Source organism: Chelonoidis abingdonii, chromosome 10, assembly GCF_003597395.2.
Source record: "Chelonoidis abingdonii isolate Lonesome George chromosome 10, CheloAbing_2.0, whole genome shotgun sequence".
Classification (NCBI taxonomy): Eukaryota; Metazoa; Chordata; order Testudines; family Testudinidae; genus Chelonoidis; species Chelonoidis abingdonii.
Window position 1 is genome coordinate 78,636,071 of NC_133778.1, and position 15,274 is coordinate 78,651,344.

General features: G+C 59.9%; 1 protein-coding gene across 9 annotated transcripts in view; it reads right to left on the bottom strand.

The window, feature by feature from the left end:
• TNS1 (tensin 1) overlaps window positions 1-15,274 on the bottom strand; it is a 296,511-nt gene that overhangs the window by 234,318 nt on the left and 46,919 nt on the right. The gene's annotated exons all lie outside the window — the stretch shown is intronic.

Below are 15,274 nucleotides of genomic sequence, written 5' to 3' on the forward strand. Positions count from 1 at the left end.
AATGCTTGTGTGACTTGTGGTTAGCCAGTGGAGTAGAACGGAAGTCCTTTTTGTCTGGCTGGTTTGATTTGCCTTAGAGGTGGAAAAACCCCAGCCTTGGGCTGTGACTGCCCTGTCTGAACAATTGGTCCTGAATTGGCACTCTCAGTTGGGTCCCACCAGAACTGCATTGTCACAGATGGTACCTGAACTGAGATCCAGCTGCAAGGGGAAGGAAAATCCTCCTTAGCATTGATTCCTCACGCCAAGATATGTTCACTGTGGCTCTAGATCAGGGGTCTCAAACTCAATTTACCTTAGGGCCAGTGCCAGTCCTCAAATCCTCCCAGCGGGCCAATAATGTCACTCAGAACCCACCCCTCAAAACTCTGCCCCCACCTGCCTAAGGCTCTGGGAGAGAGTTTGGGTGGGGGATGTGGTCTGTGGTAGGGGATTGGGGTGCAGGCTCTGGGAGAGGGTCTGGGGGTGCGGTGCTTACCTGGGGCTCCAAGGCGAAGCGGGCTGGGGGGGGCCTCCAAGCACTGCTGCCCCCAGGCACCGCCCTGACAGCTTCCCATTGGCTGCAGGGGGGCTCCAGGCGGGGGCAGAACATGGAGGCACAGCCCAACCCCAACCCGGGGCTGGCGGCCAGACACATGGAGCAAGCAGGCAGACGCCGCTCAGCTCCACTATACTGCCAGGCCAGGGCCGGGCAAGGAAGTTTCGCCTAGGGTGCAAAACTTCCACCTTGCACCCCCCTCCAGCCCTGTGGCAGCTCTCCCACCCTGCCCTGAGGACACCCCTCCCCCACGGCAGTTCCCCCCGCCCCAGGGAGCCATGCGGCACCTCCCCACCCCAGCTCACCTCTGCTCCTGTCGTAGCTTCCTACTCAGATTAGAACCTTAGTGTTCATAAACTGAGAAGCTAGCATGAAACCTCCAAGCTTAATTACCAGCTTGGATCTTATCGCGCTGCCACCATCCAAAATTTCCAGGGTTTTGGCCCCCTTCTGGTCTCCCCAAACCTTCTCTGGAGAGACCCCCAAGACTCAGACTCTGACTCTCCCACCAAAGGGAAAACAACCTCCTTCCCTTGTCTCCTCTTTATCTCATCCCCAGCTGTCCCTCCCTGGGTTATCCTGGGCGATACTGTACTTAAACTCCTTGAATGCAAAACAGAGAGGGCAATTTACCTTCCCTGAGGCTATGCATTCAAACCTAGTCAAGCTAACACAAAGAGATTTTCCCCCTCCCTTCGTTCCTTAGCCATAACCAGAGAAAAACCTCAAGCAGGGTTTAAAAAGAAAGCTTTAAAAGAAAGAAAAAAAGACATAACCATATAAACTCTGCATCAAGATGACAATACAGGGCTATTGCTTATAAGAAAATAGGAATAAACAGTCTGATTCAAAAGATATCCAATTTAAACATTCCAGCAAGATACACACATATAAATACAAAATACAATATAAACCTTTTGCTTTTCCTTTTGTACTCACACCTTGGTAACAGAAGGGTAGAAAGAAGCTTGGAGATAGAAAGAAAACCTCTTCTCTCATAGCCGGGAGAAAACAGACAGAACAAAAACAAACACCCCCAGAAGTTCCCTCCCTCACTTTGAAAAATCCCGTTTCCTGACTGGTCCTCTGGTCAGGTGTTTGGTTCCCATTGTTAACCCTTTACAGGTAAAAGAAACATTAACCCTTAGCTATCTATTTATGACAGCTCCGCATCCTCCCTTAGCACGCCGCCCCCGCTCTAATTCTCCTCCCCTCCCAGGCTTGCGGCGCCAAACAGCTGATTGGCACTGCTAGCCTGGGAGGCGGGAGAAGTGGAGCAGCAACCGCACTCTCCAGGAGAAACCGCTGTAAAAAAAAAAAATGGGGGGCACCACTTTTTGGCGCCCCCAGATCTTGGGGCCCTAGGCAACCGCCTAGTTCGCCTTAATGGTAGCACTGGCCCTGGCTGGGGCCCCTGAGGGGGGAGCACCCGGGGGCGGCAGGTGGGGCCAAGGGAGAGACCCGGCCCCAGACTGCTGGAGGCCCGCGGGCTGCGAGTTTGAGACCTCTGCTCTAGATCTAACTCTTGCCGTGTACAAAACATGGGCGCCTGCCTGCAATTGACAACAGTTTCTGCACTAGTCAGGACCGACGCCCCACAAACCCCAATTCACGTGTCCAAGCCAGGAGCTGCCCGCCGTTTGGGTCGAGAGTGCTTCCCCCCACCACCACACCCAGAGCACAACACAGCGCGATCAGGTGCCTTCGGGATGCAGGGTCCCGCTCCCTTTCGAGCCCCCAGCATCAGCGGCTCCTAGACTGGATTAGTCCATCCTGATTAACTGGGCGATTCACAGGGGACGGGTGGTGGGGGGAGTTTGGGGCCTCGCAGGGTGTTTCTACAAAAATTTATGATACATCACTGATTTTGGAGAGCGGGGCTGGCCAAGTTACCACCAGGCCTTCCACAGGTAAAGGGTTGCTCTGGCCCTGCGCACTCACACAGCTCCACCGTGTGGCAAGGAAAGATCCCCTTGACAGTCACAAAGCACCTAAGGATCCGTGGCAGGCCTGTACCTGCCCCAAGGAGGAGAGAGAGAAGAAAGGACGATCCTTGCAATGGGACCGAGATCCCCACACTGGGTGCAGCCAGGGGCAGCTGGGATTGTGTTTGGCCTCGAGTCGAGAGAACGAGCCACACGTGAACTGATGTTAGTCACATGGCTTGAACACCCAACTTGAACACCTCAGTCCTGGCACGAAGGGGAGACGCAGCAGCACCTACTCAGGCTCGACTAGAAGAGAACATTTGCTGAGGTACCGACAGGACTGGGAGCAAATATCGCAGGCGGAAAAGTCTCCTCCAAGCCAGCACCCTGTGGCTTGAGACCAGCCAGCTCCCGGGGTGCTGGCAAGCGGGCGTGGCGTCGCTGAGCAGTGTATTTCCAAGAGCAGAGCGTACAGCAGAGCTGAGATAACAGCACGTTCATGATTAAACTCTTGGCTGCACCCAGGGGTCCCCTCGGCTTCACAATTTTTCATCCATCGGTCTCAGTGCTTGCTATGGGAGAGCTAGCAGCAGCAGCAGCAGCAGCATCCTCAAGCCACTGACAGGGAAACTGAGGCACCGAGCGCTCAGTGACTCTCTCTGGGCATCAGCAATAAAATACATCTCCTGGCTCCCAGCCCCACACTCCCCACAAGCCCAGGACTGCTTGTCGCCCTGCATGGCTTGGGCGATGGGGCAGCTCTGCCCACATGTCATGTTTAAGGTTGCAAACCTCTGCCAAGGGCAGTTGTCAGAAGCTGCCTGGGGGCTCCCAGAAGTAGGTGATTGCTGGGGGCTCCACAGTCCCAGCTGGGGTGCGTAAGAGGGGGCTGGGGAGCCATTCCTGCCCCCCATCGCAGGGCAGGTGGGGCCAAGTTCTCCCAGCAAGGTGACTCATCCCCAAACAATCCCTGCAGAAAAGCCCAGACTGTGTAGGAGGAACCACCATGTCACCCCAGACAGTGAGACATCAGCCTGCATCCTGGTCCCTGACGGTGCAGCTTCCCTAGCAGGGACAGTTCGGGTTGACTGAGGGGGTGAAACACCTCGGTGACTTTGCAGGTGCTGGGGGGCAGCACAGGCTGGAGGTAGCAGCGAGCACAGATGGCTCTAAGAGGGGCCTCAGCCAGCACGGCTCCCACCCCTCCGGGGCAGCTTGCAGAGCTGCCAAGGGACTGTGACATGACACACGCAGCAACTCTGGGCATGAGATGGGCTCTGGCCTGCTGGAGCCAATGCCAAGCCCCTGCAGACACGGCCCGGCTATTCTCTGGGGCCGAGTGACCCCCTGGAGCTCACACATGCCAAATCTCTTTGCAGTGACCGAAAAAAACCAACAGCGCCACACCGTACTGAGTAAACACGACCTGCCTGTGCAGGGGAAGGTGTGACTGCCCCTTGCTACCCAGAGCCGCAGCACCAGCTGGGCCCACTCAGCGGCACAAGGACACACATTCCTGCATTCCTCAGCGCACAAAGCTCCGGCCAGCCGTGTTGTGGAGACCAACAGGGTTGCTGCCTTTTCATCTAGAGAGGAGGGGAATGGGGGGCACGACGGAGGAACCTGCTGCAACATCAGCCGGCTTGGGCCTGGACGGGGGGGTCTCTTACGGACCCTGTGGTCAACGGACGTGTCACAGGTCACCGTTTGGGAGTTCCACTCTCAACCCCAGGGGACTGCGGCCTAACGAGGCAGCGGGGTCCAGTGGTTAGAGCACAGGACTGGGACACAGGAGGGCTGGTCTCTGCCGCTGGTGTTCTGTGGATTTGGACCCGCCCTGGAGCCTGTGTCAGCTTCCCTCTCAGCGGGGACAGGGACCAGCACCCTGTTTCCCTACCAGGGGAGGGGCAAAGATAAGTGGCACCTGGGCATGGCTAACGAGGCCAGAGGCCGGCGTGGAGCGGAGATAGGGGCTTGTCCCCATTTTCCTCTCCTCCCTGCAGGATCTGCCACCTCTGGAAGCCATGTGTGCTGCTCTGCCTGCCCTCACGAGAGGCCAGGCTGAAGGCAGGAGCCCAGGGCCAGAGGGGGCACCATGGGGGAGCAGCAGCAGGAATCCAGCGAGTGACCCTGCGAGGCACGGCTTGCTGCTGGGGTGAAGGCTCCCAGGCACTGTGGCCTCCCTGTCACCACCCCCAGCTTGGCCCGAGCCAGGCTCCCGGCTGGAGAAACGCTGGCAATGCCACATGCTGCCAGCGGCCTAGTGCCCCTGTGCTAGTTTCTGGCACTGGCACCCCACCTCCAACCCCTGCCCACTCCCCCACGGAGCCTGGCATTGCTCCTCCCCCCAACACTGACCCACATGATGCATTGCAGGGGCAGAGCTTGCCCACACCACACAGCATGTGCCATCCAGCCCCACACGGCGATTTCCCATCACCCCTGCTCTGGCCCTGCCCCACCCCCGCTGTGATCCATGGGTAGCCCTGCCCCACGGTGCCCACGAGCGAGCGATCCCCTGCACAGCAACGACCCCAGAAACAGGCTCGTAAGGAGGAGGGTGACGCCACTGGTGATGCTGGCAGCACACGGGCCTGTCCTGCTCCCAAGACCTCCCCGAGCTACCCGCTGCCCTGGGAGCTGATGAGCGACCAGTCCCCAATCCCCAACCCTTGCTGTTTGGAGCTGGCTGTTGGCACGGGCTCTGTGCAGCGGGCAGGGAGTCCTGGGAGCAACCCCCCCGCCCTCTCCCGAGCCTGGCGCAGGGCGCTCGGGAGACAGGTCCCCTGCACACCTGGCTGTACAAAGAGTGGGCTGTATGGGGGTTTGCACCCGAGAGAGGGAGAACCAGTGCTGGGTCTCCGGCCGAGCTCTGTGCCTTTCCCACCCCCTAGCTGGTGCGGTAAGGCCATGCCCAGGGTGGAGGTGAAGGTCCAGTCCGGGGCCCCCCATACCTGCTCCAAGCTTCTCCCAGCTGTCCCGAGCGCCTGGAGCAATTGTTTGTCTCAGAACTCAGTGTTCAGGCGCTGCCTCTTGGCTCCCAGGCGCCACTGGCTGCTCGCCAGCGGCCTGTTTAATAATGTACAAATGGCCATTAACTTAGATTTCGGGGCGGGGGGGCGGAATTTTGCAACAACAAGCAGCTTCTGGCTGCAGCCCAGTGAGGAGCAGTGTCCTCTGCACGGCTCTGAGGAGGCAGTGCAAGGCAGGGGTGTGGCAAACGGACACCCTCTCACCCCCACTCAGGGGTGCCCCCTCCTGGTCCTACCCCTGGCCTGGCTACAAAGGGAAGGCCAAACCGGTACCAGCAAGGAGATGGCAGCGGAGAGATACACACAGAGGGGGGCCGGGGGCAGTGCCCCCTCGACCTCCTGGGGGGGGTGGGGCCGCCTCCTGAATGTGAGGAATTTCAATCTAGTGGGTAATCGACAGGGTCGCTGGACATGTGTCCAGTCAGAGCAGGCGGGAGCCAGCTCCCTCGTGGCACAGAGCCGGTGCCAGTGAGGACAAGGGGAGGCAGCAGCCTAATTGGCTGAGACACAGCAGCCATTTCCAAGGGGGCCGAGAGTCAGGGCGCCTGGGCCCGATAGCCGGCAGGGTTGGCGCTCTTTGCTGCCCAGCAGTCGCACCGGGGCTGGGCACATTGCATCACCCTCCCTGTCACGTCTGGTCACTTCAGGACTCTCGAGGTCCAGCAGAAGGCTGCAATGTTTGGGTGGCAGACACACCACGCTGGCACAAGCAGTGTCACGTCCCCCTCCTGGGGTGCCGGAGGATAACAGCCCACTACTGCTGCTGCCGTTTAATGGAGCTACCCCGTTAGCTCCAGCCAAACTCAGTGGGGCAGCTTGGCAGGCACGGAAGGGATATGCGGGCTACCTTCGCACGCACCTGGGGCTCCTTCCTCAGCGCTGCTGCAGCCACCTGAACTCCCATAAGCCTCTTTGCCGGTGCCAGGGCCAGGACGCCGGAGAGGCTGCGATGGCGGGGATGCTGCACCCCACCCTAGCAGCCGCAGCAAGGACCGCTGGGAACCAAAGATCCCACATTGATGCAAATACTCCCAGTCCGATGAGCTGAGACCCACACAGGCCACACCAGCACTGTCTGCCTGGCGCAGGCCACCCTGCCGCTCCTTAGAGGGAGCCCGCTGGGGGCTGGGGAGCTAGCACACGAGGATGGCTCCTGAGGGTCCTACCAGGCAGGTAGGTAACAGGAATGCATGGGGGTCTCCCTGGCTCAGCTGAGGATGGCGGGCGCAAACCCAGGCTCCTGGCTGAGAGAGCAGATGGGCTTTGCAAAATCCACTTCCCAGAGCACCCTCCTCTCATCCTTCCTCAGTCATCCCCTGCAGCCCCAACCGAGCCACATTCCCCCTCCCTGGCCCTGGCCTTGGCCACTCGAGTGGAAAAAGTGGAGGCAGGAAGCGGCCACGACCTTTGCACCAGCCCCTCAGCTGGCTCGGAGTCCGGCAGCATCTTGGTAAATACAGATACCAATGCTGCGGAGCAGAGGGGGCTGCTCAGGTGGTTCCAGGGGGAAGAGCCAGCAGGAAAGAAAGCATAATCAAAGGGGAATCCCAGAGATGAAACTTCCTGACTCAAGACCCATGAGGCTAGAACCCTCTCCCAAGGGCAGGGGCAGAGAACGCTGCAGGAGGAACACTCTGCTCCCTGGGGCAGGCAAAGAGGCTGGCAGATCCAGACATTTAGGGTGTGCATGTGCCCCCTTACCATATGATCTGAGCGCCTCCCCACCCCCTCATGGCCCTCTGTGAGGCAGGGCTCTTTATCCCCATTGCACAGATGGGAAACTGAGGCACTTCATGGCTAAGTGACTTGCCCAGGGTCACACAGGAAGTTTGTGGCAGAGCAGGGACCTGAGCCCAGGCCTCGCCCATCTCAGGCTGGTGCCCTGCCCAGCCCCGCTTCTCCTCAGCGCTGCAGTGGGCAGGGAGAGCAGGCTGGAGGGGCAAGTGGGAGCAGCGTGGGTCATCATGGGGACAGCCGGATTGCTCAGCACCTCTGGACGCCCCACGGGGCAGGGTGAGAAATGTCCCCCTCCTGCCACAAACCAGCCTTTACAAAGCTACATCGTGCCTCTCCAGGCCCAGCGGCTGATCCTGCTCCAGGTTCCGGCCGTGCTGGCTCAGGAAGGGGACTTGTCTTCCTAGCCCACCCCCCACCCCTCCAGGAACACACCCTGATGTGCCTCACGTCTCCTGCGCCTCCCTTCACAGACCTGTGCCCATTTACCCCCATCTCCAAAGGTAGGATGGGCACCAAAGCTGCCCTTTTAAAGAGACAGCCCCACAGTCCACCAGCGTCCCCACTAGGCACTGGCCAGCATCTACCCCCTGGGGACAGAGGGCTGCCGCTGAGGCGGGGAGCGGCAGGGCTAATTAAGGAATTAAGGACAGAGGGCACACGTGTGTCTGTCGCACAGACAGTGCTGTGCCAGTTTATGAGTCCAGTCACCATGGGCACAAGCCAGGGCCCGACCTGCGGACACCTCAGCCGACCCACGAGCCCGAGAGCTCAGGACGTGGGATCAGGGGCACGATATCACGACAATATCAATCCCTGGGGACTAGACCGGGCAAATTCCCAACCTCCTCAGAAGACTGAGCCCATGAGAAATCCAGCCTGCTCCCAGGAGACAGGTGGTGGATTCTCCTGCTAATGCACGGCCACGTGCCCGCCGCGGAGAACTGGGCTCACCAGAGACTGCAGAGTCTGAGCCAGCACCCAGCCGGTCGCTCGCTAGCCCAATCGCAGGGGGCCCGGCTGGGAGAGCAGTTGGGCTCTCAGACGCCGTGAGAACAGCCTTGCCGCGAAGGGGGTTGGGACTTTCAGGTGCACATGCGGCTAGGACACTACCCATGGCAGCCGGCAGCCCATTCCCTGCTTGCTGACTCCAGGCTAGCATTGAGACAGACCCCGCCTGACCACACGGTCTGGACTTGGTGTCTGTCTGCATTCAGCCGCCTCCACAAAATCTTCTCCCTTCATACTCACTGCAGCCACATGGTCTCCCACTGAGTGGGACCTGCACCTCTGCAGCCAGGAGCGGCTGGGGAAAGGTAGCTAGGGAAAACAGGATAAAACGTCCACGCAGCCTCGGCAGTGGTGGCTGGGAGTTCACCCCTCATGCTGCTCCAGGGGAAAGCAATCACTCAAACCTCCCCCGGAACAGGCAGACTGAGCACTGCCTCAGCACTCCTCTGCCTGGAGAGCGCGGCAGCGTGAACATCAGCAGCCTAGCCAGCACCCCCCGGGGAGATGGGTGCCTATGAGCCCTGCCTTTCAGATGGGGAAACTGAGGCTCAAAGAGAACTAACTTGCCCACGACGGGCAGGCAGTGGCAGAGTCAGGCATCCTGTGCTACCCAGTGACTGACAGTGATATGCTGGCCTCTCCGCTGGGTCCACCCTCACCCCCAAAACATGAGTGGAGAACTGGCTGCTAAAAAAACAAGTTTGCCACAACCCACAACCGCTTGGATTTTGCCAGTGGAGATCTTGTCCTACATGCAGCTGCTGTTGACTGTGAGCTGGGCTAGTCATGCCAAGGCACAAAACTGACATTTCCAGTAAAAACTTCCTGAAGAAATAATCCCTGGGCACTAAGCCCGCTTGGTCACTGGAGATCCCCTGGCACAATTTCAACCTGCGCCCTCCCCGATTTCCCCTCCCACATCAATGGGAGGCAAGTTGCAAGTAGCCTTGTTTGCCCTTTTATAAATGGCTGTCGTGTTCCTCCCCAGAATCAGCTGCATCAAATCAGGTGACATGCGCCTTTATACATATGGACTGGGGGAGAGGAATCCTGTCCTCACACCATTTGTGCGGCAGGCCTGACAGCCAGCAGAATCGGCAGGGTTCTGCCAGGTGAAGGCAGGACGCAGCGAACCTGCAGCGTGTGCCACAGAGTAATACTCTGTGCCAGCGGGCAGGGGAGGCGGGAGGGCAGGGCCAGGCCATGATCTGTGACTATAAAGATCTAACTATGCCCCGCGATGCTGGGGGGAGACAACAGCTACCAAAGACATGCTTGGCAGAGCCCTTCCCCTGACCCAACCTGAACAAGAAACTCCTGGGCCCAGCTTGTCAGAAACCATGATCTGCCCCACTCCCATTCCGACTCGGACCCCCCACAACGATGCAGGCCCATGGAAAGCACTATATAAAAAATCAACCCAGAAGGATCGTCCATTCCACGGATTCGGTGCCAGCTGGCAGCATCCGGAAGGACGCAGAGGCCTTCCCTTTCCGGAGGCCCTGGGGATGGAGGGGTGGGGGCACCTCTCCAAAATCTTCCACTACACATGTGAGCATTCTCAGCACCCCAGGAGGGGCTGGGTCACAGATCGCCCCTTCCCATGCTCCCTCCATCCCAGAATTTGGGAAGCAACCAGGCTTAGGTGAAATGGATCCGGTCCCAGCGCAGCACCCTGCGTTACTCATTCAGGCATCTCTCTCTCCGTCGTATGAATTCCTGTCAGACAAACACCAAGGCCGGGGGAAGGTGGGGGGGAAGACAAACTTCTGGGTCCTCTTCCAGCTGCTGAGCCCAGCGTCCAGGCAGAGTGATGAAAACAGCCTAGGGTCAGAGGGCCCAGGGAACGGCAATGTGAAAGGAGGCATCGGACGCGCTGCCATCACTCCAGCCAGCCCCGAAACGGCGCCTCGGCTGGCAACACGACACACCAGCGCAGGCTAGGAAGTGAACAATGCCCCCGCCCAGGGGCTGGTGTCACATACACGTGTCAGGGGTTCCAGTCCCCCAGCCCTTCCCTACTCGTGCCCGCTAGACAGGCCAGTGCTCTCAGTTTGCAGATAGTAGAGAACTGGCCTTGCCAACTGAATTTCCAAGAGGAATTCAGCCAGGACGCCAAGGGGCACCAGAGCCTCTGATCCCCAGGAGCCAGCAGGGCCTTGGGTGTACCCAAGCACAGCACACACAGCACCCCGCCAGGCACTGATGCCATATGGGCAGAGGGGAGCCCCCTCAGGTAATCCACGCTAATGGATATGTACCCAAGCCCCCAAAACCAAAGGACCGATCCTCTCCAAGTCTGGGATCTCTCTTGCTCTGTATTGTTAAATGCATATGACATGTGTACGCTCCGATATATTTTTTGTGTGTGTGTGTGTGTGTGTGTGTGTGCGCGCGCACATGCACACACGCGTCAAGCTTTTCCCTTCGCTGCTAACCCCTGCCTGGTATCCAGATAAACCTCCACAGTCCTGTGCCCTCGCGATTGTTTCTATGCATTAGGGGAGGGACCTGAGAGACACAGAGGTAACCCTGCGGCAGAGAACGGAACCAGATCTCTCCAGTGCTCGGCCGGTGCCCCAAGGGCTGGGTCACTGCTCCTCCCAAAGTGCCGATGGCTGTCCCTGCAGCTAGCCAGTAGATCTTTCCCAGGAGCCTGGGGGAGGGGGGAACAGTGTCTGCTTGCTTTTCTTTTTTCCCTGGAGACCTTCGGGGCGCTTGAGGCAAAGCAGCGGGAACCCCTCCCCATCGCTGTACGGTAGCAGGTGGGGAACCGCTCTCTAGCGAGGCCACGAAGCCCAGACCACCGCTGCGAGGAGCAGATTGCAGAAGACACAAATACGTCTCGGGTTATGGGCAGCCGAGACGGCTAACAGGCCAGCAAGGCTCTGGGCTGTGCGGAGGGGAGGGGATCACAGACAGGGCCAGTCTCGTGCTTTCTAGGTACCTATCAAAATCCAGCCCTAGCCCAAAACTCCCTCTACCCCCCCTGGCAAACAACGGTTCTTATTTCTATGTACTCCGCCACCCGCCCCGGGAGCCGAGCGGCGACGAACGCAGTGACGACATGGCAGTGCAACCCACAGACCCCTTGATTTTCATTCCTTTGGCTTTTTAAACCAAATGAGGAAGTCACGCTCGGGCCCAGCCAGCGTGACCGACGCAAGCCAGAGAAGAGGAAACATGCCGGCCACGTGCCCAGATCCTGCGGGCCCTTTGACTTCACCACAACTCCACGCACAAAGTCTACTCTGCTACAAGCCATCGTCCTCCTGCTGCTGAGTGCGAGAGCAAAACCCATGCCGGATCCAGCCTGCAGCCCATGCCGCCCTCTGGCCCAGGCCGGCTTTTGCCTGCCACTTTCTTCTCAGGGAGAACATATCCCAGCTGCGTCCCAACTGCTCAGTCTCCTTTTCACCCAGTGAGCACATTCCTCCCTGCAAGCCGGCTGCTAAGAAACAGATCGGCCCCTGGGGTCCCCCAGCCATGGCTACTGCCCCCGTGAAAGCAAACCAGGATAGAGAATAATACACTGTGTCCTGGATTCCTGTCCAGCACAGGGGACGGATCCAAACGCCCGTCTCCTCTCTCACCCAGTGCAATCAACAGTCATGGCTCCGTGCCCCCCACTCCAGCACAGCTTTGCACCTAAGAAGCTAGGAAAGGCCATGAACAGGGATGGGGATGGAAGGATGGATCCAGAGACGCCTTTCATCCCCTCTCTGAGTTCAGAGGTGGCCAGACCCATCCCTGGCTCCACTCGGGGCGCTCCCAGGCATGGCGTGGGAACGCTAGAAGTTTGGGAGGCTCCGACAGGCACCCGAAAGCCTGCATGCGCCAAAGGTCGAGTCAGATGTTTTCAGAGAACTGGCTCTTGGCAAAGAGAAAGACTTCCTCTGTTTACATCTTCTGCCCACGCCACAAACCACAATCCCCTCCTTCGCCCCAAAGAGCCTTTTCTGGGATATTAGGTATGTTGCAGTCGTTTCTAGGAGCCCCACAGTGCTGGGTGCTGCACAAACACAGAGCAGATGGTCCCCACCCCAAAGGGCTTATTAACAATGATATCTGGGCATTTCCAGCAGGGTCAAGGCTGGAAAATCCTCCTGTGAACCAAGTTTGGAGCCAGGATTTTGGATTTTACCAGTTTCCCCGGGCACAGTTTCCAAGGGACACGGACATCTGGCTAAAAGATCTGTTCTAGGAATGATTTTGGGGCAGTTCTCCGGCCCATTCTTGAGGTCAAACTAGATGTTCCCAACAGTCCCTTCTAGCCTGGAAATCTATCAATCAGTCACATGGCAGCATCTCCATCATTCAGAGATCTGCTCTAGCTCAACCACTAGATATGGGCTGGTCCAGAGCCAGCTTTAGCAAATGCGGGGCCCAATTTGTGGGGCTTGTACTCACCGGAAAGCACTCCAAGTCTTCGGTGGCACTTCAGATTGCCACACTCCGGCCGGGGAAACGGGGCCACAAGCTGAGACCTGTCTGCCCGCTCTTCGGCCGAGGGAAGGGGGCGGCGGGGCTTTCCGTGCTCCGCTGGGGAAGTGGGCCGCAGGGTTGCTAGCCTCCGGTCGGGGTAGCAGGGCCGCGGGGCTTGCTGCACTCCAGCGGGAGGAGTGGGGCCGTGGGACTTGCTGCGCTCGGGCTGGCGCTCTGGCTGGGATAGCGGGGCCATGGGGCTTGCTGCACTCTGGCGGGAGGAGCGGGGCCGTGGGACTTGCTGAGCTCGGGCTGGCACTCCGGCTGGGGTAGCAGGGCCAGGGGGCTTGCTGCACTCCGGCGGGAGGAGCGGGGCCGCGGGGCTTGCTGCACTCCAGCGGGAGGAGTGGGGCCGTGGGACTTGCTGCGCTCGGGCTGGCGCTCCGGCTGGGGTAGCAGGGTCAGGGGGCTTGCTGCACTCTGGCGGGAGGAGCGGGGCCGCGGGGCTTGCTGCACTCAGGTTGGCGCTCTGGCTGGGATAGCAGGGCCGCGGGGCTTGCTGCACTCCAGCGGGAGGAGTGGGGCCGTGGGACTTGCTGCGCTCGGGCTGGCGCTCCGGCTGGGGTAGCAGGGCCAGGGGGCTTGCTGCACTCTGGCGGGAGGAGCGGGGCCGCGGGGCTTGCTGCACTCAGGTTGGCGCTCTGGCTGGGATAGCAGGGCCGCGGGGCTTGCTGCACTCCAGCGGGAGGAGTGGGGCCGTGGGACTTGCTGCGCTCGGGCTGGCGCTCCGGCTGGGGTAGCAGGGCCGCGGGGCTTGCTGCACTCCGGCGGGAGGAGCGGGGCCATGGGACTTCCTGCGCTCGGGCTGGCGCTCCAGCTGGGGTAGCAGGGCCAGGGGGCTTGCTGCGCTCCGGCGGGAGGAGCGGGGCCGTGGGACTTGCCGCGCTCGAGCTGGCGCTCCGGCTGGGATAGCAGGGCCAGGAGACTTGCCACTCTCTGGCCGAGGTTGCATGGCCGCAGGGTTTACAGTGCTCCACCCAGTGCTATGGCCTGGGGAACGGGGCCGCGGGCTTGCCACGCTCTGGCTGGGCGCGGAGCCCTCTTAGGCGCAGGGCCCAATTAGGGGGAATCGGCCTAAAGCCGGCCCTGGACTGGATGCAGAACTCCCTGTAAGAGGTTCTCTGGCCTGGAGATCAGACTAGATGGTCAGAATGGCCCCTTCTGGCCTGACTCAACAAGTTTCTGGGCTCTCCGGTTTTGCACGCTGCCAATCGCAGAGCCGTAGCTGGAGGAAGACACATCCGGCCAGGCAAGGACAAGGCTCTGCGGTTTCTACCCCGGCTCTGCCACTCGCTCCCTGGGTGATTCCATGCCTCAGTTTTCCTAGCTGTAGAACAGATGCCTACCTCCCAGGATGATTCAATATAGCACACAAAGAGAGTTAAGGACAGGGGGCCTCCTTGCCTGCCTCTCCCCTTGATGTGCTGATGTGGAGAGGGGGCAGCAAAACCCCTCCTTGTGGCTTCCAGCCCAGTGGGATCTGCTGGCAGGATTAGGCTCTCATGCCTGACAGGGGGGTTTTGCACCCACTTTGTTCTGTCGGGAGTGGCAGGGAGCCAGGCTCTGGCAGGCTCTGCCCCAAGATTTGGGATTAAGGGGCATCAGCCATTCCAGAGGACGGCAGAGACAGAGAGAGGGGTCAAGATCTCAGCTGAGAATGACAGAGGCTCTGTAGCTGCTTCACTTGCCAGTCTCGGGGGGTGGGGGAAGAACAGCCTTGAATAAGGGGGAGCTCCCCCCCACACACACGCACACACAATCCCAGCCAAAAGGGAGCAGTGATTTGTAGGCACGTAAAAATTCCCAGAATCGCGCTGACCCGTGGCCTCGCTGCCGGGGGCTGGCCGCTCGCCGGCCGCAGGGACAGCCTTACATGGGCATCTGCAGCGGCTTAATGCCTCCCAGATGAGGCACTGTGTGCTGGGCCCGAATTAGCATCGCTGCCTGCTCCCCTGGCCCCGCACCCCTTTCAGTGCAGGCCAGGAGCCTCGTGCCCCACAGGGTGAGGGGGGGAAGTCCTGGCTGTCAGCCTTCTGCGTGTGCCCCCCCCTTGCCGTAACGATCCCACAGCTGCCCCCCCTTTCTCACACACACAGACAGCAAGCAGGGATGACAAGCCAGGTCCTCCCAGGGCATGGGAACAGCCCCGATCCCTGAGCTGAGGAAGCACTGCCTCTGGGGGGGACTGACGGGGGGTAGGTGCCAAGTGCTCTCTGCGGGACAGACACTGGGGGCGACAACCACAGCTGGCACAGTACAGCCCCTGCCCCGCCCCACACATACACAATCGGCCCTCCACTCTCCTCCCCCATCCTCGCCCCGCACAGTCACACACACCCCACTCCCATCCCCGTCACACTCTCCCCACATAGTCACACAAACACCTCACTCCCCTCCCCGTCTCACTCGCCCCACAGTCACACACATACCCCACTCCCATCTCCGTCTCACTCGCCCCGCACAGACACACACACACACCCCACTCCTGTCCCTGTCACACTCATCCTGCACAGTCACATGTGGCCCCCCCTCCTCTCCCCATCATG